Source organism: Bos grunniens, chromosome 9 (genome assembly GCF_055505025.1).
Source record: "Bos grunniens cultivar Pamir isolate PY7600 chromosome 9, Bosgru_T2T1.0, whole genome shotgun sequence".
Classification (NCBI taxonomy): Eukaryota; Metazoa; Chordata; class Mammalia; order Artiodactyla; family Bovidae; genus Bos; species Bos grunniens.
In genome coordinates this window covers 63,904,538-63,928,463 of record NC_141173.1, presented here as the reverse complement: position 1 = coordinate 63,928,463, position 23,926 = coordinate 63,904,538, and the positions used below count along the sequence as shown (strand labels likewise).

Sequence of the window (23,926 nt, the reverse complement as noted above, 5' to 3'; positions counted from 1 at the left end):
CAGTCAATCCTAAAGGAAATCAGTCCTGAATATTCATTGGAAGGACTGATGATGAAGCTGAAACTTCAATACTTTGGCCACCTAATGCGAAGAACTGACTCATTGGAAAAGACCCTGATGCTGGGAAAGCCTGAAGGCAAAGGGGACAATAGAGGATGAGATGGTTGGATGGTATCACCAACTCAACGGACATGAGTTTGACCAAGCTCAGGGAGTTGGTCATGGACAGGGAAGCCTGGCATGCTACAGCTCATGGGATTGAAAAGAGTTGGATACGACTGAGCACCTGAACTAAACTGAACTGCACTGAATTAAAAAAGATACATACACTCCAATGTTTACAGTAGCATTACTTATAACTTCCCAGTTATGAAAGCAATCTATGTGTTCATCAACAGATGAATGGATAAAAAAGATGTGGCACATATATACAATGGAACACTACTCAGCCATAAAATACAGTGAAATTTTGCCACTTGCAGCAACATGGATGGACTTGGAGGCCATTGTGCTGAGTGAAATAAGTCAGTCAGAGAAAGACAAATACCGTATATATCACTGATATGTGGAATCTATAAAACACAACAAACCAGTAAATAATACAGAAAGAGGCAAACTCACAGATAAAGAGAACTACTGTTTACCAGTGGGGAGAGGTTACCAGTGGGGAGGGACCATACAGTAGAGGAGGGGAGGGGAGGAGTTATTATGGGATTATATAAAATAATGTATGTGAAATTTTTGAAAATTGTAAAGCACTACAGAATTTAAAGAATCTAATATTGTATGATATCACTTATATGTGGAATCTAAAAAATACAACAAACTAGTGAATACAACAACAACAAAAAAGAAGCAGGCTCAGTGACGTAGACAACAAACCGGTGGTTAGGGGCAGAGGGGGTAGTGGCAACGTAGGGCTGGAGGGGTGGGAAGCACAAACTACTGGGTATAACATGGGCGCAGGGATATAGTGGACAACATGGGAAATATTGCCAATAATTTGTAATAACTGCAAATGGAAGGCAACCTTTAAGAATTAAATAATTTTAAAATTTTAATAATACAAAATATAAATAAAATCAAATTTTTAAAAGAATCTTTCATTCAATTAAAAAATGAAAAAAAATTAATTTTTAAAATGATAACTTATAAATACCATCTTCTTTGGCAGAAAAAAAAATCCTTCCATCCAATCCTCCTATTAGGCTTTAGTCCACATAAGCCCTTTCTCTTAGTTTAACAGGATTGACAAAAACAAATCACAATTCAAGACTTCAGTTTGTCAACTTTCCTTTCCCCTGCTCAGTGAAATTCTCCTACCTACCCATCACCCAGTCCCTGCTGATCCTGAGAGGCACTCCAGAAGGCAGGAAGAAGGGTACACATGCTTGCTTTCTGAGTTGAAGAAGAGGATTTCATTTGTTTTAGAAATGCCAAGCTATTGGGGGGCGGAAATCGCCTTCTCCGTTTAGCCACGAGGCTACACACAAGAAAGATAAGCAGTAAGGCAAGTATTTCGGGAAACACAAGGGTTGTCTGCAGAAGTTCCAATATCCTTTCAACGTGAAGATTATAACAAGCTGTCCACAAATCACATTGTCTATGTAAAATTGTCTCTTTCATTTCGTTGCTTCCTTGTCTCCTCTGCCATCTGCGAGGGTTGTGGTTCAAATAATTTGATTTTACCCCTGAAATATGGAATCAACTTATATAAAGCCTCATGGGTTCAGAGCCACCAAGGTTCCAGACAGGAGATAACCAACTAGCCCTAGGGAAGCTTCCTTCAGCAGCAGCACCAGGATTCCATAATGTCTCTCCCAAGTAAATTTCTCTGGCCTTGCGGCAGGTGGGTACTCCTGGAACATTATGAAGATCACGAAAGCTCCTGCCAACCCGAAAAGTCAGCTCCAACCCACTCCCTTCTCCTTTTCTTCTCTGCCTTCCCCCATCTCTCTGCCCCTTCCACTTTTCCCCATCCCAATTTGCCTCCACTACTTCCCCACCCTCTTCTTCCCATCCCTCTCCTTAAAGCATCCTGTAGATGTTGACCGAAATTTTCCCCTTGAGGACATCTGTGTAATAATTCACCTCCAGAGGGTTTGCCTCTGGAGAGAGACAATGTCCGCAGAAAGACAATGTCCGAATCTGCCAACTCCTTTCTTTTCCTCTGTCTCCCAACCCAGTCTGGCCACAGGAGGGGAGAACGGGGTCTGCTTCTCCTGGGCACCCACTAGCCACCGCCAGCAAAGGGCTTAAGAGGCCGGACCCTCGTCCACTTCCCCCACCCCCATAGGCCAAGTTTATAGTGTGGCCAGCGCTGCCCTCTAGCGTTGGCAAGTGGGAGCCCTGGGGCGCCATCAGCTCCAGAATTTCTCTTTTACAGCCTAAGCAAGACCTGAAGAACCTCGGGGCTCCGAGCCCCTGGTTCTCCTCCACCACCACTCTCCGCATTGCACCCCGGCCCACCTTTTCACCCCACCCACCCCGTTCTCGGTTCAAGGGTGTCCTGGAGGGCTGTAACCTACCGGTCGATTTAACAGACTGCCCCCTGTTCCTGCTCCTCCTCCTGGTCCTCCCCGCTCTCGCTCTCGCTCTCGCCGCCTCTCCCAGTCCCGGCACCCAGACCTGGCGGAGCGCAGCTCCTGCCGCCCTGCGCGCCGCGCTCCCGGCCGGGTCTGCCGCAGCCCGGGGGCACCGCGCGGGCAAAGGGCGCCGAGGGGCCAGCGCACCGGCTCGGCGAGCCCTGGAGCCGGGTGCGGTGAGAAGCGGCGCTTTGGTAACGCTCGGGAGCAGAAGGAGCGGCTCGGAGTGAGACTTCTGGAACCAGAGGACGCCCGGGTTCGCCCAGGGCGCGGCGGCTGCGCGCTCCGTCCACAAGGTGAGGGGCGCACGCCTTCCGAAACGCCCTCGGCTTTCCCTTGACCCCGTCTCCGGGCAGGGGCTCCGTTGCGGGCTGGCGGATTTCTGCCTGGTCTTTGGTTCAAAGGCGGCGGGGGTTGGGAGGGCAACGACTGGGGTCGCTCGGGCGCCGTGCCTGCCTCCAGAATTCTTTGCACGGGACACGGTTCTCGGTCAAACAATCCCCCAAATGTGTGAAACCTGAATGTCGACATTGTGTAGAACTATGCTTGGAGAATTTTATCCTACTTCCTTGCAAAAGGATTTGAGCAGCTTAAAAATTAAATAAATTGTGGGAAAGGGGTGCTTGGAGGAAAAAAACTTGCATGGAAATTCCGCGGAGAGGGCTGTGCTGCGGGGACCGCGAGACCACGAGGGAGGTGCAGAGCCCACGCTCATGGGAAAACCTTTGATGAGAAAGGACTGCACTGTTGCTCCAGCGGTCAGAAAATTATGATGTGCTCTATCCTGAGAAAGAAAATACCCGTGTGGGGAGGTGATGGGACTGACTCATTTACTTAAATTACCAAATACAGCTTGTAAGTGGGGACTGGGAAGTTTAGTCTTGAGCTACTTCCACCCAGTTCTGCAAGGTGAGAGACTGGCCCTCTACGTAGTGAAAATGAAAGGGAACTGAGGCTAAATGGAAGGGGCTCCTGCTCCTACCTCAAGATCAAACAAGGTTTTGCATTGTTAAAATATCATATACATTTTTTATGTGTTTCCGTCTGCGTCCAGTTTGGGGTAGGACCTTGTATTCAACCTTAGCCTGCTTGTCCTTGGCTTAGAAGGATGAGACAGAAGGTGTCAGCCTCCCAGGATGCTTCCTCCTAACCTTCCTTGTTGTCCTTCCATACTTCCTGCATCAAATCTCTAAGTCTGGGAGGGAATAATAGATGGTCAAGTGGATTGGGGGAGGGGTGTTTTCCCAAATAGTTCAGGGTCCTCTTACCATTCTTATCTTACTCCCAGCTCCACAGTAGTATATGTTCAGGTCTGAACTTGACATTGCTTCACAATATGTACTTACCATAGTTTCTACACTCAGATGCAAAGTGCTTGACCTTAAACACCCAAGGTGGACTTGTGAATCCAGGGCTTCCCTGAATTAACCCTTTTCCAGGGGCAGGAAGCAAGGGCCTGGGTCTGGCTCCCTGTGCAGTATCTTCCATGGAAAACATATTTGAAATACAGAGGAGATTATGTGCCAGTCTTTCTTCTCTTACTGGTGTACTTGTTTTCCTGCTGAATTAAATGAGGTGACACTGTCTTCAACAAACGAATGGAGGTGTCTGAAGCCAACTTAGCAAATGCAGGAAATATATCTGCCTGTCTTTTTCAGCCCCCAGACCACAGAAATGTGAAAATGAAGCAGGCCTCCTAAATGGGAGGCCTAAAACTAAGTATTTTGCTAGTATTGTAGTATTGCTAAGTACAGCTAGAATTGCTAAGTATTTTGCTTATTTCTAAAATTGCACAGCTCCTCCACAGCTAACCATTTTTATGCATAAGAGTGGAAGAAGTACTTCTGCCCATGTATTTCATCACTAGAGAGCTACACAGAGAAGTTCATTCAGATCCTGATTCATTGTTGTTGATCGAACTTACCTATTATGTCATCATCACCTGATGTGGCTGTTGAAGCCCAAGGGTTGCTGCAGACCTCTGTATAGATTGAGACATCATGAAAGAGCTGAAATGGAGCTCAAAAATAATGCAATCAAGGCTCAGATCCACAGAGTCTTGGCATAAATGCATACCCAAACATTCCTTTAGGTGATCATTGTTCCTTTGGGGAAGATTTTGAGGGATGAAGACTTTACAGACTATTTTCATACTAAAAAGTATTCAGAAATTGGCCATTTATGTCAACCAGCTGACAGATTTAAAATTCCATGTGAATCAACATAGAAAACTCAAGCTTTCCTTCTCTTCTCTTTTCCTGCCCATGGTAACTTTACACAGGGTGTATTCCCAGACCAGTACTCCTGGCACTTTGTTCCCTTGGACATATGTTGAAACCTGAGCCACAGCCTCCTTTGCAACTGGCCCTGATGTCACTTTTGTTAACCTTTCTGGTATCTGTTCAAAACGTCTGCTCACCATTTCTTCTTATTGATGCCTGGTCAGCATCAATCATGTAAATACTATTATATCCCTTTGAGGAAAATAACCAAGTCAAGACAAGTCAGAGATTCTCAGTGATGGTACCTAAGAAGAAACAAAAATCTAGGAAACATCTCTAGCCCAGGTGACATTGCACTACTTCCATTTCCTGCTATTTGATGAGATACAGTGAAGTGAGCTACATTACTAACAGCACCTTGTCCCCATCTGTCTCAAGCACCTCCTCATTGACATTTTAACAGCCCCCTCCATCACCTTCAAGATCTCCCAAGGCTCAGATAGAAAGTAGAAAACCTCAGGCCCTGACTTGCTGGGTTGATGTTGTTGTTTAGTCGCTAAGTCATGTCCAACTCCTTTGTGACCCCCTGGACTGTAGCCTGCCAGGCTCCTCTGTCCATGGGATTTCCCAGGTGAGAATACTGGAACAGATTGCCATTTCCTTCTCCAGGGGAATCTCCCCAACCCAGGGATTGAACCTGGGTCTCCTGTATTGGAAGGCAGATTCCTTACCACTGAGCCACCAGGGAAGCCTCTGACCTGCTGGGTTATCTTGGCACTAACCAGGCATCTGATTTCACCTTTACACATGGGTTGTTTTTTCATTTTTATGTAGTCTTTCTTGGAATTTTATTTCTATACTATCCTTTAAAAGTAGAAGATTATAGTCTAATATTTTTACAGAGAGGGGACGTCTCTATTTCTGGAGGCTTATTTACATGAGAAAATAAGCTTGAGACTACTCAAGATGTGAATTTCAACCAAATAAGGATTTACTGTTCATACCACATGTTTTCAGGGTCATCTCAAGATAAAGGTGAATCTGGGCCTCTTATGCTTTATGCTCCTTTCTGCTCCACCTCCCACATTTTTATGTGTGGGAAATTATATGAACATGAATTGCAGGGAAACACTGAAGATGAGAATACTATAAGGATAGGGAGGGGTATAGATGACTGGATAGAGAAGAGAAAAGGGGAGAATGGGCAGTGGCTCTTTAAAGCATCTGACTTTGCCCCTGAGTTATTTTCTAAAAGTACTGGGGATCCTAAAACATGGGTCCAGTCATCCTTCCAAAGTCTTGTCTTCCTAGGAATGAAAATACTTTCATCAACATATCCCATCACCTTGTCATAATTTGGTGTTCATCTCCCCATTTTATGGATTAGGAAACTGAGACCAGAATTTATACAGCTCATTCAGTCAATTACCACATCCTAAATCACAATAAATTGGAAAAAATCTTTGAAAATTCTAAACCAGTTTGATTCTGATTTTATTTTTCATTTTTAATTTATTTTTTTATTTGTTTCATCCACTGGTTCGCTATGGTCCTGGTGCTAATAGATTTTAGTTCTTTTAGTTCTGAAAAATGCACATCAGCAGAGGAATACTTGTAATAGATTTGTTGTTAGAGCTGTCTCCTGGTGACCAGTTCTCAACACATGCAGCTGTAGGATTAGGAAGACAAAATCCTTTTGAAGAACCTGTGAAATCCAGTCCTTATACACATGGATCATTTTATGTTGTAAGAGGAATGAGCATCTCAAGATTCAAGTTATCAGTACAGACCAGATGGAAGGTCTTTTATGAAATCTGGCTTGAGAAGGAAAGCATTTTTATAGTGAGAAGGTAATATTTTGAAAAATAGCAACCAATAGCAGCAGCAGCAGTTTGAAAGCTCTCAGATCCTTCTAACAACCCCATCTACCTAAAGTGACCAGGTAAAGTAAAACCAGACCCTGGACAATGTCTCTCCTTATCTGCAGCCATTTTTTATCCCTTTATCATAGTGGGCATATGGTGATGTTTCCAAAGAAAGGATCTGACTTAAACATGAAAGAATGGGTTTGGTTGGGACAGCTTGCCCAAGAATGTCAAATTTGTGTCAAGATCTGTATTCTTGGGAATCAAAGACAAGCCACAGTACCTTTTTGGAGTAAAGTCCACTGAATGGATAATGAGATTCATAGGCAATACCTTCCAGAAAATGACTTCAGCGACAATATTCTAATAATGTGCAGAGTTTTCATAAGTCCATTCGTAGATGGTAGAAGGGAGAGAGGAGGAAGGAACTATCACGAGTATCTGCTATGCTTCAGGAATTGTGCTATGAACTGCACTTATATTCTTTTATTCAGTGCTAACAAAGACACTGCAGTGTAAGCATTATCAACCCCACAGTTCATTCATCTAAAAACTGCATTTGTCATCCAACTTCCAGACCTACTGTCCTTTTCAGGAAGCTGCGAAAATCCAGAGTAGAGTGAACACACACAAGGGGAACCACTAGAGAAAAGGTCTGAAAACTGTGCTGGCCAGTGAATTTGGGCTTGACTCTGTAGGCCTGGGGAGATCATTACAGGATTTTTTAATGAATTTATCATGAATAATATACATACAAAAAGTGTACAAATCGTAAGCATTAAGCTCAGTGACCTTTCTCAAAGTAAACATACCCAGGTAACTAACCACCACCAAGATGAGAAACAGAACATCCCCATTACACAAATCCCCTTTCTGTCCCCACCCTGTCACTCCTTCACCCTCCTCCCTAAATGAAGCCACTACCTGCCTTCCAGCATCATAGATTATTTTAAGCTTTATAGATACAGAAATCCCACAGAATGATTTCTTTTGCAATTTGGCTCAGTCTTACATTTGTGAGATTCATTCTTGTGGACGGTGATAACAGTAGCTTGGTTACTTGTAGTTGAAATTGCATTGTATTATATGAATGCCCTGATGCTGGGGAAGACTGAAGGCAAAAGGAGAAGAGGGCAGTGGAGGATAAGATGGTTAGATAGCATCTAACTCAGTGGATGTGAGTTTGAGCAAACTCCAAGAGAGGGTGAAGGACAGGGAAGGACTGCGTGCTGCAGTCCATGGGGTCACGGAGTCAAACACGACTGAGCAGCTGAACAACAATAGTCACAGGTTAATTAATTATTCTACTGTTAATGGGCATTTGAGTTGTTTCCAGGTTTCTAAACCTGGTGAATAGTGTTTCCTTTCACCAAGGCTGAGAACACAGGAGAATGAGTTAGAGCGCATTTGTTGGCTCTCAGAAGATGAAAAGAATTGCCCAAACCTGTGCTGCTGCCACAGATACTTTTTCCCCTAGCTCACCCATGTCCCTTCCTCTGTCCCAGCACCCCTCACACCCCGAATTGTAATGAGTAGTCACCTAAAAGGGAACATGAACTACTTCATATTTCCTGAACTGGTGACCTATGAATCATATGCTTTTTTCCCCTTAATTTTACCTCCTTTTGGCAGCACAATTACAAAAAAAAGGAAGGAGATGATGAATCAGCTAAAACTTTCTTGCAAGACAGAATTCAGGGCAAGAGAATGGAAATAAAGGAAACAGAATGCAGAGGGCCTAGTCTTGTTCTGGTAGGTTTAGGGAGACTGACCCAGTTAACAAAATGCAGAGAGATGCCAACACTTTTTAAAAGACTGACACTATCTAACAATGCAGTTGGGCCATGGATGGAGTGTGTGCTGTACTCTGCATTGCTAGGGGCATGTCCTAGGCTGGGTTCTCCAAGAAACACACCCTGAGATGGGGTTTATGGTATAGAATATGTATTAGGGAATGCCTGGAGGGGAACACACCAAAGGAAGGGCAGGAAGCAGGGTTAGGCAAGAGGAGAAGTTGAACTTCGGTGTGGGCCCCTGGGTGGGGTGAGGGTGGGCCGAGGGGTGTCTGAGCATTCTAGAATGATCTATTAGAATTGTCCCAAGCTGGGCCATAAGAGTCAGGCTTCCCAACTCTTCTTCCAGCAGTAACCAAGAGTGGCTGCCCTGAGAAGGGCCCAACTCAGCAGTCTGCAGCTGAGGTCATTCCTGAAAGGCTGACCACTCAAGGCTGTCCTGACCCAAACCCAGCATCCAGGTCACAAGCCCTTTCTTTTTTTAATTTTTAAAAGATTTTTTTATTGGAGTATAGTTGATTTGCAATGTCATGGGCAATGGTACCCCACTCCAGTACTCTTGCTTGGAAAATCCCATGGATGGAGGAGCCCGGTAGGCTGCAGTCCATGGGGTCGCTAAGAGTCGGACATGACTGAGTGACTTCACTTTCACTTTTCACCTTTATGCTTTGGAGAAGGAAATGGCAACCCACTCCAGTGTTCTTGCCTGGAGAATCCCAGGGACCGCAGAGCCTGGTGGGCTGCCGTCTATGGGGTCACATAGAGTCGGACACAACTGAAGTGACGCAGCAGCAGCAGCAGCAGCAGTTAGTTTCAGGTGTACAGCAAAGTGAATCAGTTATACATATACATATATCCACTCTTCCTTAGATTCTTTTCCCATTTAGGTCATTACAGAGTATTGAGTAGAGTTCCTTGTGTGGGTGTGCTAAGTCACTGCAGTCGTGTCCAACTCTGACTCCATGGACTGTAGCCCGCCAGGCTCCTCTGTCCACGGGATTCTCCAGGCAAGAATACTGGAGTGGGTTGCCATTTCCTTCTCCAGAGGATCTTCCTGACCCAGGGATCAAACCCGCATCTCTTATGTCTCCTGCATTGGCAGATGGGTTCTTTACCACTAGCGCCAGTTATCTATTTTATATATAGTAGTGTATACATGTCAATCCCAGTCTCCCAATTTATACCCCCCCAACCGCTTACCCCCTAGTAACCATAAATTTGTTTTCTACATCTGTAATTTTGTTTTATAGATAAGTTCATTTGTACCCTTTTTTCTAGAGTCCACATATAAGCAGTATCGCATGGTATTTCTCATTCTCAGTCTGACTTGACTTCACTCAGTATGACAATCTCCAGGTCCATCCATGTTTCTGTAAATGTACAAGCCCTTTCTCAAAGGAGGGATCTGAACAGTGTGGGTCTGTATCCATTTAGGACATTTTTTATATGGACTCTATCTATAGAGGGTTAAACGAAATAACTTTCCAGGCCCCTTCTAACTGTGAGTTCTGCATTGACTTTTTTCATTATACCCAGGTTTCTAAGCCACTGAAGAACTTCCAAAGTGTAACTAATTTGCCATTTTGCCTCTCAGTTCTCCTCCCCGCCATTTTGGCAAGTAAATACATCACTTAAACTACTCAAGGCAGATGGGTGGCCAGACTCCTATAATATAAAATTCTCCCCTTGATGCAGAAAGAAGGTGGGGAGTGTGTACTGCCAACTGTCTTCAGGAGTAACCTTTTAGATGATCATAAAGGAACTCTGTGTGTGCATAATGGTGATACCTGTATTTAATGCTTGAGAAAGATGTTGCTATAACTGCTCCTTTGTGACTGGACCTGCATGATGACAAATACAATGGAAAAATCACCCATGAAAACCTCTCCTTACTATCTCTGCCTGTTCAACTCAGTAACACGCTATGCTGCAAAGGGGTGTTGACTGTACATTGTTGAGAAGGCACCGGCTAATATTTGTCAGCTTGAACAACCTCTCAGAGCAGATTTTGCTGGGGAAACCCTGCTCCCACACCAGACACAGCAGCCCTTGAGTTGGACACTCTGCCTCTGACCTCGTGATGTGTTCCATCGTTCCCTTTAATGTCAAGACTGCTGCTCTCAGTTTTCCCACAGCTGTATTTAGTGAATTCCTAGCAAGAGCCTCTCCACAGCACTTTTCTGATCCAGAAAGGGCAGAATTACAGTCTGCATCCATCTGAGCTCCTTTCCTGGGTGCTATTTGCTTTTCTTCCCTCAGGTTGGTTTCCTTTCAAAAATAGTTTTAGTGCCTGCAAAAGCATCATTATAAAAGAAACAGTCTGTTAAGAAAATGTCAATAGTTTTTATGGACTCTGTTGCATTCGTTTTCTCTAATACCCTTACTGCAGTTCTCCTGTTTGCTTTTCTTGATGGCAATCTGATGCCTCCTCCTCCCTTATTACCTCCAACAATTTCTTGGACTACTTTAGACTTCAGGTGTCCTGTCGCTAACATGAGAATGACAATTCCTACCTCAGAGACCTATTGCAGGGAGTAAAGAAAGGGCAGTGTAACACAGGCTGTGAAGAAATGGAGGTATTATTACAATTAATGTTTTCATTACTATTCCTGTGGGGGTGTTGTGGAAATAACCTTGACCTAAATTTGGGGAAGAGTGTGGCGTGGGCCTTGTAGAAAGTAAAAAGTGGTGGATTTCCGACTGAATTCCACTGCACAGAACCCTGTGGGCAAGAATATTTCCTCTCGGGAATAGCATTGAAACATGTATATTACTGTATGTGATACAGATCACCAGTCCAAATTCGATGCATGCAACAGGGCACTCAAAGCAGTGACTGGGACTGCACAACCCAGAGGGATGGGATGGGGAGGGAGGTGGGTGGGGGGTTTGGGATGGGGGACACATGTACACCTGTGGCTGACTCATGTCAATGTATGGCAAAAACCACCACAATACTGTAAAGTAATTAGCCTCCAATTAAAATAAATATTCTCTTTTTAAAAAAGAATATTTCCTCTCTGGACTTCACAAATGGTCCACTGAGGCAGGAATTGTCATTCTCATGTTAGATCCCACATATATGTGATATCATACAGTATTTCTCTTCCTCTGACTTATCTCACTTAGCATAATGCCCTCCAAGACCATCCATGCTTACATGCTAAGTGGCTTCAGTTGTGTCTGACTCTTTGGGACCCCATGGACTGTAGCCCACCAGGCGCCTCTGTCCATGGGGTTCTCCAGGATAGAATACTGGAGTGGGTGGCCATGCCCTCCTCCAGGGAATCTTTCTGACCCAGGGATCAAACTCATGTCTCCTGCAGTTTCTGCGTTGCAGGCGGATTCTTCACTGCTGAGCCGCCAGGGAAGCCCCCAAGTCCATCCATGTTGCTGCAAATGGCAAAAAGATTTTACTGACTGACTACTACTACATTGTGTGTAGATATACCACATCTTCTTTATCCAATCATCTGTTTATGGACACTTAGGTTGCTTCTATATCTCGGCAATTGTAAATAACGCTGCTATGAACATTGGGGTGCATGTATCTTTTTTTCACTTTTTTCAGATATATAGTCAGAAGTGGAATTGCTGGGTCATATGGTAGTTCTATTTTTGATTTTTTGAGAAATCTTCATACCGTTTTACACAGTGCTGAGGCTGAAACTCCAGTACTTTGGCCACCTCATGTGGAGAGTTGACTCATTGGAAAAGACTCTGATGCTGGGAGGGATTGGGGGCAGGAGGAGAAGGGGACGACAGAGGATGAGATGGCTGGATGGCATCACTGACTCGATGGACGTGAGTCTGAATGAACTCCGGGAGTTGGTGATGGACAGGGAGGCCTGGCGTGCTGCGATTCATGGGGTCGCAAAGAGTTGGACACAACTGAGCCAGTGAACTGAACTGAACTGAACTGACACTGGTTTAAATTCCTACTTGCAGTGTATGAGGGTTCCCTTTTCTTCACATCCTCACCAATATTTGTTTTTTGAGTTCTTTTTGACGATTAGTCGCTTGCATCTTAAAAGTTTATTTCAGGGTGCAGATTTTAATGTTGAACTCTGTCCTCCTCAAGGGAATTGTTATCACCTGACATGAGAATTGCACATTTAGTACTGTGTAAATACTCACCTACCGTATAGTCCAGCATAATTTAAGTAAACATTCAAGGAAAGAAGCAGGGTTTCCTATTTCATTATGTTTTCATTTGAACTGTTTTAACTTCCAGATCAGTCTGTTGCTCTGAACCTAATTCAGTTCCTTACAAAGATGCTCTAAAAAAAATCAAGTGTTAAATATGGCATTTAATTAGCTATTAGCAAATAAATTCACACGTGCATTTATATTGGCAAGCATGTTTTATTTCATAGATTCTAAACTGATAGAGTCATGTAATGTCCTCACCCTTTCTGTGACACGATAAGCCTGTTTCTAAAGCCACCTGAGGCCTTACCTGATGTCCAAGGCATTGGAAGACCAAAATGTGCTGAGCCCAAGGTTTGGTGGCTTAAATATAAATGAAACGTTTTACCAAGAAGGCATGAAAAATGACTCTAGAGGAAACAGAAGTCTCAAAGCTCATGAGATGTGGTTAGTTTTTCAGCTGAGTAGCAGAGGCAGTGCTCCTGGTATGCCAATGGAGCAGTTTTCTCCAGCACGTCCATGGCAATTTGTTGTTGTTGTTCAATCGCTCAGTCATGCCCAACTCTTTGCAACCCCATGGACTGCAGCACACCAGGCTCCTCGGTCCTCCACTATCTCCCGAAGCTTGCTCCAGTTCATGTCCATTGAGTCGGTGATGCCATCCAACCATCTCATCCTCCATTGCTGGCTTCTTCTCCTGCCCTCAGTCTTTCCCAGCTTCAGGGCTTTTTCCAATGAGTCGCCTCTTCACATTAGGTAGCCAGAGTCTTGGAGCTTCAGCTTCAGCATCAGTCTTTGTAGTGAATATTCAGGATTGATTTCCTTTAGGATTGACTGGTTTGATCTCCTTGCTGTCCAAGGGAGTCTCAAGAGTCTTTTCTAACACTACAGTTGAAAACCGTCAATTCTTTGGTGCTCAGCCTTCTTTGTGGTCCAACTCTCACATCCATACATGACTACTGGAGAAACCATAGCTCTGACTATACAGACCTCTGTCAGCAAAAGTGATGTCTTTGCTTTTTAATATGCTGTCTCAGTTTGTCAGAGCTTTTCTTCCAAGGAACAAGTGTCTTTTAATTTCATGACTGCAGTCTCTGTCAATGTCCACAATGATTTTGGAGCCCAATAAAATAAAATCTGTCACTGTTTCCACTTTTCCCACATCTATTTGCCATGAAGTGATGGGACCAGATGCCATGATCTTAGTTTTTTAACGTTGACTTTTAAACCAGCTTTTTCTCTCTCCTCTTTCATGTTTATCTAGAGGCTCTTTAGATTGTCTTCACTTTCTGCCATTGTAGTGGTATCATCTGCATATCAGAGGCTGTCGATATTTCTCCCAGCAAACATTGGCATGTATTTAATGAATAATTTATGATTCACACAATATTATATTTTATAAATATAAATATTATATTTATATAATATATTGTTATATTAATTAATTAGAATAATTAATTATAGTGATTAATATATTAATATATTATTATATTTTACTTACTTTAATGAATATTTTATTGTTCACGGTTTTTTATTATTATTGCATATTACTGTTATTAATATATATTAAAATATGTGGTATTTGTAGCATATAGTTTGCCAGTGTAATAAAAATTAGCATGAATCTAAGGGTGAGGATGCATGGAGCAAAGACAGAGAACCTGGATTAATGCCTCAGCCTCTGGCTTCTAAGCTTCATGGTTTATCATCATTGCTGGTGGTGGTAGTTTAGTCACTAAGTTTAGTCACTAATCCCAGCCTCCTCTGTCCACGGGATTATCCATGGAGTGAGTTGCTACGTCCTCCTCCAGAGGATCTTCCCGAACCAGGGATCAAACCTGCATCTCCCCACATCTCCTGCACTGCAGGTGGATTCTTTACCACTGACTGAGCCACCAGGGAAGCCCTTATCATCATTACCATAGGACAATAATACCCTGCCAACTTAGCCTTCTTTTAGAAAAGTTTCTCAAATCAGCATGTGCTGTAGGAATTCATCCTCTCCATGATCACCTGTGTTGAGTCAAACTGCATATTATCTTCCTCCTAGGGGGTAATTCAGCATGGAACTCAAGCTCTGGAGTTCAGCAAGCCAGGTGCAGGTCCCAGCTCAGCCACTTATTAACTGTTTGCTTTGGGGAAAATTACTTACCTCTTTAAATCTTAATGTCCTCATTTGTTAGGGCTGGAATAATAGACCTACCTCATAGGACTACCTATGGGAATTTAAAATATGTATTAATTATCCACTGCTGCATAGCAAATTACCCCAAACCTAATGGCTTAAAACAACAGAACTCTCACTTATGTCAGGTTTTATGTGAATGAGGAATCTGGGCATAGCTTAGCTGGGTCTTCTGGCTCAGGTTTCTCAGAAGCCTGCAATCAAAGTGTCAATCAGGACTATGGACATCTCCTGGCACAAATGAAGGAAGATCCCCTTTCAGGCTCACTCGTGTAACTATTGACAAGCCTCAGATCCTGTCTGGCTGGAGACTTAGGTTCATGATTACATGGACCTCTCTAAAGGGCTATTACCAGCACAGCTTACTTCTCCCACATGTTGCAGCTTGCTTTCCCCAGAGTGAGGGCTGAGAGTGAAAGATTCCAAGATGGAAGTCACACTCTTTTTATAACCTAATTTCAGAAGTGTCATTCCATCACTTGGCCTGCATTCTGTTTGTTACAGACAAGACACTAGCTCCAGCCTATATCAGGGGAAGGAGTTACATGGGGGCATGAGTGTCAGGAGGCACAGATCACTGGGCCCTCTTAGGTTGCCTACCACAATATGATGATATGTGCAAAGAAGTTTAATAAGGACTCAGGTCAGTATAAACTGCTATTACAACCACACAGTACTGTTCTTGTAGCTCAGCTGGTAAAGAATCCTCCTGCAATGCAGGAGACCTGGGTTCAACCCTGGATCGGGAAGATCCCCTGGAGAAGGGATAGGCTACCCACTCCAGTATTCTTGGGCTTCCCTGGTGGCTCAGATGGTATAGAATCTGCCTGCAATGCAGGAGACCTGGGTTCAATCCCTGGGTTGAGAAGATCCCCTGGAGAAGGGCATGGCAACCCACTCCAGTGTTCTTGCCTGGAGAATCCCCATGGACAGAGGAGCCTGGCAGGCTACAGTCCATGGGGTTGCAAAGAGTCGGACACAACCAAGTGACTAAGCACAGCACAGTACTGTTCTTAGATTGAACTTAGAATCAATGTAATATATTATAATATATGTAAAAGAAATTTGTAAAATGCAAACATCAATGTAAAATCAAGGTTTGATTAGCTTCATAATGTTGAAAATCTAGTTCCAGATTATAGATGGTGATATAAAAACAACAAATCAAGGAGTAAGTGATCTGAATTCTACACCTTTCTGTGTGAATGACCTTGGAATAACCATTTATTTATTTCATGCTTTAGTTCTCTTATAAGAGCAATATTAATAATAGCCTTGCCAGGATAAAATGTGATAGTATATATATATTGATAAAATTATGCTCAAACCTAAAGAAAATAAGACAATGATGATAATGCTGACGGTGATGATAATGATGACAACAAGTATAAAAATGATGATATAGTTCAGCTACTGCTTCTTGGTCCTTTTTTGACAGTTCAACTGAACAGGTGTGATTTTTATCAGTTATGTTTTAAGTGTATGTATAAAATCCAGCTGCTCCCAATTTTTACAGTAATTTTATATGGCTCAATCTTATCCTGCTTTGATTACTAGATATGCTGCACTGAAAAGTGGATGCAAATAGAGGTTTTAGAATCTGACCTGCAATTCAAATGCACAGAAAGGGTTTCCATATATCTAGGGAATATTTCATGCAAAGATGGGCACAATAAAGGACAGAAATGGTATGGACCTAACAGAAGCAAAAGATATTAAGAAGAGGTGGCAAGAATACACAGAAGAACTGTACAAAAAAAATCTTCATGACCCAGATAACCACAATGGTGTGATCATGCACCTAGAGCCAGACATTCTGGAATGCAAAGTCAAGTGGGCCTTAGGAAGCATCACTATGAACAAAGCTAGTGGAGGTGATGGAATTCCAGTTGAACTATATCAAATCCTAAAAGATGATGCTGTGAAAGTGCTGCACTCAATATGCCAGCAAATTTGGAAAACTCAACAGTGGCCACAGGACTGGAAAAGATCAGTTTTCATTCAATCCCAAAGAACCTCAATGCCAAAGAATGCTCAAACTGCTGCACAATTGCACTCATCTCACACACTAGGCAAATAATGCTCAAAATTCTTCAATTCAGGCTTCAACACTACATGAACCATGAACTTCCAGATGTTCAAGCTGAATTTAGAAAAGGCAGAGGAACCAGAGATGAAATTGTCAACATCCATTGGATCATTGAAAAAGCAAGAGAATTCCAGAAAAACATATACTTCTGCTTTATTGACTATGCCAAAGTCTTTGACTGTGTAGATCACAACAAACTGTGGAAAATTCTTCAAGAGATGGGAATACCAGACCACCTTACCTGCCTCCTGAGAAATCTGTCTTCAGGTCAAGAAGCAACAGTTAGAACTGGACATGGAACAACAGACTGGCTCAAATTAGTAAAGGAGTACGTCAAGGCTGTATATTGTCACCCTGCTTATTTAACTTATATGCAGAGTACATCATGTGAAATGCCAGGCTGGATGAAGCACAAGCTGGAATCAAAATTGCCGGGAGAAATATCAATAACCTCAGATATGCAGATGACACCACTCTTATGGCAGAAAGTGAAGAAGAACTAAAGAGCCTCCTGATGAAAGTGAAAAAGGAGAGTGAAAAATCTGGCTTAAAACTCAACATTCAGAAAACTAAGATCATGACATCTGGTCCCATTACTTCATGGTAAATAGATGGGGAAACAATGGAAACAGTGATAGGCTTTATTTGGGGGGCTCCAAAATCACTGCAGATGGTGATTGCAGCCATGAAATTAAAAGATGCTTGCTCTTTAGAAGAAAAGTTATGACCAACCTAGACAGCATATTAAAAAGGAGAGACGTTACTTTGCCAACAAAGGTCCATCTAGTCAGCTATGGTTTTTCCAGTAGTCATGTATGGATGTGAGAGTTGGACTATAAAGAAAGCTGAGTGCCAAAGAATTGATGCTTTTGAACTGTGGAGTTGAAGAAGACTCTTGAGAGTCCCTTGGACAGCAAGGAGATCCAACCAGTCCATCCTAAAGGAAATCAGTCCTGAATGTTCATTGGAAGGACTGATGATGAAGCTGAAACTCCAATACCTTGGCCACCTGATGCAAAGAACTAACTCATTGGAAAAGACCCTGATGCTAGGAAAGATTGAAGGCGGTAAGAGAGAGGACGACAGAGGATAAGATGGTTAGATGGCATCACCGACTCAATGGACATGAGTTTGAGTAAGCTCTGGGAGGTGGTGATAGACAGGGAAGCCTGACAAGCTTCAGTCCATGGGGTCACAAAGCGTCAGACACGAATGAGCTATTGAACTGAACTCAATGCAATGTTTACAATGCAAGTGTAATGTAATTAGTATTTTTGCAATAGAAAGGATTATATTTCTCTAATTAGCTTAGTTTCTGACATTATGTCAAGTGCTATAGATTGGGCACATCTGGAAAACTACTGTGTTTTTTGTATCCATCAACTTTTTCAATTAACATTATATCTTTAATATCAATAGTTTCACTTATAATTAAATATGTTATAAAACATCTCTTCTAATAAGTATATAATATATTGTACGGATATTATTGTAACATTTAACCAATCATTACTACTGGGTTTTTAGATTGTCACTTTTTAACACTATAAAATTGTAGTGTGAAGTTATATAAATTTAATACTGTAACATAGTGTGACATTTTTTACTTAAATCGTTGCCTTTTATTATTCTGGTAATTTTAGTAAGTGATCTGTAGCAGAGGAGTTCTTGCAGTCACTACGTAGAAAATGAGGTTGGGTAATTTCATTATGGATAGGACTATCATACATAGCATAGCCTTTTCTTTCCCTTCCTCCCCTCCTTTGGCAGAAATTTGTAGCCTTTTAGTGCTGGAAATTGCCAAAGCAACAGTCTAATTGGAGTGGCATCTGTCTTTTTATCCCTCCCCAGCATCCATCCTCCTTATCCTGCAGTAGTGACCTGATTTTTCTTGAAGAACCACTCCTCTTTACTCTCTGTTTGTATGACCCACTCAGATCAAACTGAATGCACCCTTGGCTCTAAGAGTTACACATAACCCAGACCAATCACAACATCTTGCACTTCTAGCCACTGTGATTGGTTCAGGGATGCCTGTGATCCAGGACGGACCAATCAGAACCGGTGAAACTCAGTTCAGAGGTTTACCGGCGCCGCCAAAACCCCTGTATCCACTGTGCAGATTTGAGGATTTATGCCTGGAACAGCATAAATTGCTGGGACCTGATATAAAGGCAAAGACCCCTAAAGATAACATCTTACATGGTGGAAAGAAGAGATGAAGAAAGATTCCTGATTTACTCTTTGACTTTCTTGATCCAGCTGTGCGTGGATCTGCCTTGGACATTAAAATCTCCCAAGCAGTTTCCTCCTGCCCCACCTCTTTTTTTTTTTTTTTTTCATAAACCAGTTAAAGAGGATTTGTGTCATGTGTGTTTGAAAGGATTCTCATTAATCCAGGGATCTTACAGTCTCAACTGATGGAGAGGAGTTGTGATTAAGATAGGATAAATTCATATTTTATAAATTTTTGAGTTGTGGTAAGAAGATTTTGGAGCTTAATTGTACATCCATCTGGGGAAAGGTCGTTAACACAACCTTCCCTGTCACCTCAGCTTTAATGAGTAGAATGAAGAGTTAAATATATTAATATGTGAAAAGTGCTTAGAACTATGCCTGGCACCTCCTAAGTGCTATGTAACTCTGCCCCTGCTGCAGCTTTTGTTATTTTGAAAGCAGAAAGTGAAGCACAGGGGAGTTAAGTGACCTGTTTTACTCAGAGCTTTGTTGGTCAACCTAAAATTCAAACGTAGGTCTTCTCTTTTCTCCACTCGGTTAACCATGTCATCATCGTTACCAGAGAGATTTAAGCATTAAGCTTTGAGAGGGTTTTTGTGTATGTATTTGAATATTTCTGTCAAAGCATTGGAGGGAAATCTAGGACCCATAAAATAGCTTCATGTTACTAGCAGTGACTGGACCTTACCATTAGGACTGTAGGTTTTAATCCATAACTGAATATATTTTATTAAAATAAATGTAGTTAAATGTATTTAATTGTGAATATATTTCTAATTATGGATTTATATTTGATAATAAATGTATTTGCAATTATATATAATTATATAATAATATATTTATATTATATATTTATACATATATTTAATTATATATAAATATATTTAATTAAAATTAGAATGCATTTTATTGTAATTTCTGTTACAAATGACTGAAAAGGGAATACTTGCTCCCTTTCCCAACTTTTTATTTCTTAAGTAAAATATGTGTGTGTGTGTGCTTAGTTGTGTCTGACTCTTTGCAACCCCATGGACAATATATAGCCCAACAGGCTCCTCTGTCCTTGGAATTTTCCAGGCAAGAATACTGGAATGGATTGCCATTACCTCCTGGAGGGGATCTTCCCAACCCAGGGATGGAACCCGGATCTCTTGAGTCCCCTGTTGACAGGCAGATTCTTTACCACTGTGCCACCTGGGAAGCCCCTAAGTAGAATATACTTTCCCACTAAACCAGTTGCTCCTACAGAATGCTCTCAGTTAGCAGGCTCCCATTACTACTGAGCGCTGGGGGAGTGTGTTTCCTGGGAAGGCAGCTAGTCTCTCCCAAATGTAAATCAGATTTCATCATGTCTGGCTCAGAGAGAACGTGGCATATAGAAAACAAATACACAGCTGCCTGGTGAATTTTTCCACTGAGAATTAGTCTAATACCTAAATGCACAATGAATAAAACATTTTCTAAATAAGACTATTACATTCAAATTCATTGTCACCATTAAATATTAAGAGTCAGGTCACTCCCTTGAATTATAACAAAATCCCACTCTCCTCCTTGAAAAAAAGTCCATATTACCTAGCATTTATTGTCACACTATTCAAATACGGGCTGCCTTTTAAATTTTATTATTAAATTTTTTCGGACAGCTACATTGCCTGTTATTAAAATATAAATTCTCCTTTGAGTGGAGAACTTCTCTGTAAAGGCCTCACAAAGTTCTTTTTTTTAATTATTTTTTAAACACTTCTCTTTATTTATTTGGCCACACCTCAAGGCATGTGGGGCTTCCCTGGTGGCTCAGTGGTAAAAATTTTTTAAAAATCCACCTGCAATGCAGCAGATGCAAGGATACAGGTTCAATTTCTGGGTTGGGAAGATCCCCAGGAGTAGGAAATGGCAACCTGCTCCAGTGTTCTTGCCTGGAAAAACCTATGGACAGAGGAATCTGGTGGGCTACAACCCATGGGGTCACAAAGAGTCCGACACCTCTAAGCACACATGTGTGCACGTGTGCACACGCACACGCGCGCGCGCACACACACACACACACACACAATGCTCTTAGCACAGTACAGGCTGTAGCTAGCCCTCAAAAACAATGCGCGCTGCTTTGTTATTGATTCCAAAATTTACAGAATCATCTTTGTAACCATGGGAAAATTATTAAACCTTCCTGGGCCTCACTTTTGTCATCTTTACAAGTAAATTGGATCAGATTCAATAGAAAATGCCTTTCAGGTTTCAAATGCTATGACAGTGCCCATAGGGATGGGGTAAACCCCAAATCTCTAACAGTGTGAGTGTTGGGGGAACTTTTTCAAACCTGTTCTTTCACAGTGAAATCAAGCTTCACCCATTCTCAACAAGGTTCATCATGAATTTTTCTGCATCCAGTGCTCAGATTTTTTAGCACTTGTTTGGGAAAGAGAATGACTCACTCATTGCAGAACTTTCCTCATTATGACAACTTTAATAATATTATTGACTTTCAAACTCCATAATGAATTTTTTTCTTTTTTTAAGATTATCTTATTATTCTTATTGTTGTTTATGTTTATTTTTTGACCGTGCTGTGTGGTATGTGGGATCTTAGTTCCCCAACCAGGGATCAAACCTGTGCCTCCTGCATTGAAAATGCAGAGTCTTAATCACTGGACCTCCAGGGAAGTCCCTAAAAGTCCACAATGAATCTTTATTATAATCAAAGGGCTGCATGATGTAGATAGCACAGATAAAACTAACCAATTCAAGGGTTAGCTTGGTTAATGAGGATCACTAATATAGATTATTCCCTCCCAGTTGTTTTGGTGGGGTGAGTGTTAAGCACACTATCTAGCCATCTTCGCTGATTAAGCTAACCTGAAAATCTCCTTATCAGCCCTTAACTTTGTGCTTCACCAACACAGCCTTTGAAGTCTTTTTTTCTTTCTCATGAATAGCTTTTTTTTCTTTTTTTCCAGCCTAAGCTCCAAATTAAGAAATTAAATAGCATTACTTTCAAAGTAGATTTATGAGACCATTCACACATCATCATTAAATCTAAATTGATAAGTATTTTTTTCTCTAAATGATGCTACTTGTAGAACTAGTGGTATTTCCTATATGAATTACCATAGTTATATTGATTTGTGAACTCCAGAAAGAATTACCGCTAGGAGAAAAGACAAGCTAGAAGAGCATTAGCTGTTAAGTAGATATAACATTTTAAACTGTGTGTGTTAACTGATATTTATGCTCATTTTCCAAAAATGAATTGTAGATTGATGAAAGATATACTCACAACTCGATTTACTGGAAGAAAAAAAAACAATATATATAAATACACCCTGTGAGACTAAAAAATGTTTTTCTTCCAATAATTTAAATGGGCAATAATGCAAATAAGAATGTCATCTGGGTTTTAAGTGGCACACACAGTATTTTTGGATCCCAGATTGACTCCTGGCATAAATTGTTATTTAGGCACTGAGTCGTGTCCAACTCTTTTTCGACCCCATGGATTGGAGCCCATTGGGCTCCTCTGTCCATGGGATTTTCCAGGCAAGAATATTGGAGTGGGTTGCCATTTCCATCTCCAACTGGCATTAAGTACCAGAAAATAAAATAGAAACTAGATACAGCTGCTACTGCTGCTAAATCGCTTCAGTCGTGTCCGACTCTGTGCGACCCCATAGACAGCAGCCCACCAGGCTCCCCCATCCCTGGGATTCTCCAGGCAAGAACACTGGAGTGGGTTGCCATTTCCTTCTCCAATGCGTGAAAGTGAAGTCGCTCAGTCCTGTCTGATTCTTAGCGACCCCATGGACTGCAGCCTACCAGGCTCCTCCATCCATGGGATTTTCCAGGCAAGAGTACTGGAGTGGGTTGCCATTGCCTTCTCCAAGACACAGCTAGGCATTGGCAAATATCCTTTCATGTTACTGTTAAGAGATTAAAATAACTGCCTCTTTATTGGTGTGAATTTTCCTTATTTGAGGCTTTCTTGATTACAAATAACAGATTCCCACTTCAAATTAGCTTAATCATGAAGGGAATTTATTAGAAGATGCTGGACTATAATATGGTGAAACCCCAGATCCAGAACTAGCCATTAGGAGGTTACCTGACACCTGGAATGCAATGTATGTATGTCTCTCTTTCTCTCCCTCCTCAACCCCTTCCCTCCTCTCCTGTCTCCAGATTGGCTATTAATGCTTCTGCATGCACGTAGGGAAATGTAGTTGTTCTGCAGCTCCCTAGCTTAAATGTCCAGATTCAGACAACTCAGAGAGAAAACCAATAAACCTCTCTCACTCACGGGCTCAGATTTTTAGAAGAAACTGATTGGCCCAGCTTTAGTTAAATGTGTTGTTGTTGTTCAGTTGCTAAGTCATGTCTGAATCTTGCCACCCCCTGGACTGTAGCCTGTCAGGCTCCTCTGTCCATGGGATTTACCAGGCAAGAATACTGGAGTGAGTCACCATTTTCTTCTCCAGGGGATCTTCCCGACCCAGGGATCAAACCCACATCTCTTACGTCTCTTGCATTAGCAGGTAGATTCCTTACCACTGAGCCACCAGGGAAGCCCAGTTAAGTGTGTACCCTTGGCCTAGTCAACAATGGCCAGGGAGTAAGGTTCTGGAAATGCAAACATGGTTACTGGGAATCTAGTCCTAGCAGGAGGAGAACAAACAGTATGCACAAAAACAGAGGATATGGGTTGTATAGAGATACTCCCCCCAAAAGTTGTCTGTTCTTCCTTTTGACTGGCATGCATACACACACACAACTCTTTCTTCCTGATTATGCAATACATGATTT

At 42.0% G+C, this 23,926-nt stretch overlaps 1 protein-coding gene across 1 annotated transcript in view; it reads left to right on the top strand.

The window, feature by feature from the left end:
• Window positions 1–2,506: 2,506 nt before the first annotated feature.
• HTR1E (5-hydroxytryptamine receptor 1E) overlaps window positions 2,507–23,926 on the top strand; it is a 97,100-nt gene continuing 75,680 nt past the window's right edge. Inside the window, exon 1 of the mRNA XM_086317830.1 lies at window positions 2,507–2,881. The gene's annotated coding sequence lies outside the window, so the exon portion shown is untranslated. The remainder of the gene's footprint in view (window positions 2,882–23,926) is intronic.